This window comes from Arachis duranensis, chromosome 9 (assembly GCF_000817695.3).
Source record: "Arachis duranensis cultivar V14167 chromosome 9, aradu.V14167.gnm2.J7QH, whole genome shotgun sequence".
In the NCBI taxonomy this organism is placed as follows: domain Eukaryota; kingdom Viridiplantae; phylum Streptophyta; class Magnoliopsida; order Fabales; family Fabaceae; genus Arachis; species Arachis duranensis.
The window spans coordinates 83198637-83199150 of record NC_029780.3 but is presented as its reverse complement, the minus strand read 5'-3'; the positions used below and the strand labels follow the sequence as shown (position 1 = coordinate 83199150).

The window sequence follows — 514 nt, the reverse complement described above, 5'->3', positions numbered from 1 at the left end:
TGGGAGAAGCATCTCTATCCCTGCCATTGGAGCAAACAACTTTGAGCTTAAGCCTCAATTAGTTTCTCTAATGCAACAGAATTGCAAGTTCCATGGACTTCCATTGGAAGATCCTCATCAGTTTTTAGCTGAATTCTTGCAAATCTGTGACACTGTCAAGACTAATGGGGTTGACCCTGAGGTCTACAGACTTATGCTATTCCCTTTTGCTGTAAGAGACAGAGCTAGAATATGGTTGGACTCTCAACCTAAAGAAAGCCTGGACTCTTGGGAAAAGCTAGTCAATGCCTTCTTGGCAAAGTTCTTTCCACCTAAAAAATTGAGTAAGCTTAGAGTGAAAGTCCAAACCTTCAGACAGAAGGAAGGAGAATCCCTCTATGAAGCTTGGGAAAGATACAAACAATTAATCAGAAAGTGTCCATCTGATATGCTTTCTGAATGGAGCATCATAGATATTTTCTATGATGGTCTGTCTGAACTATCCAAAATGTCTTTGGATAGCTCTGCTGGGGGC

The 514-nt window shown here is 41.2% G+C and overlaps 1 non-coding gene across 1 annotated transcript; it reads right to left on the bottom strand.

Annotated features, from left to right (window-relative positions):
- Window positions 1–325: 325 nt before the first annotated feature.
- Window positions 326–433, bottom strand: LOC127741794 (small nucleolar RNA R71). The gene has a single exon (XR_008002999.1). It is a non-coding gene; the product is annotated as a small nucleolar RNA R71 (small nucleolar RNA).
- Window positions 434–514: the final 81 nt, after the last annotated feature.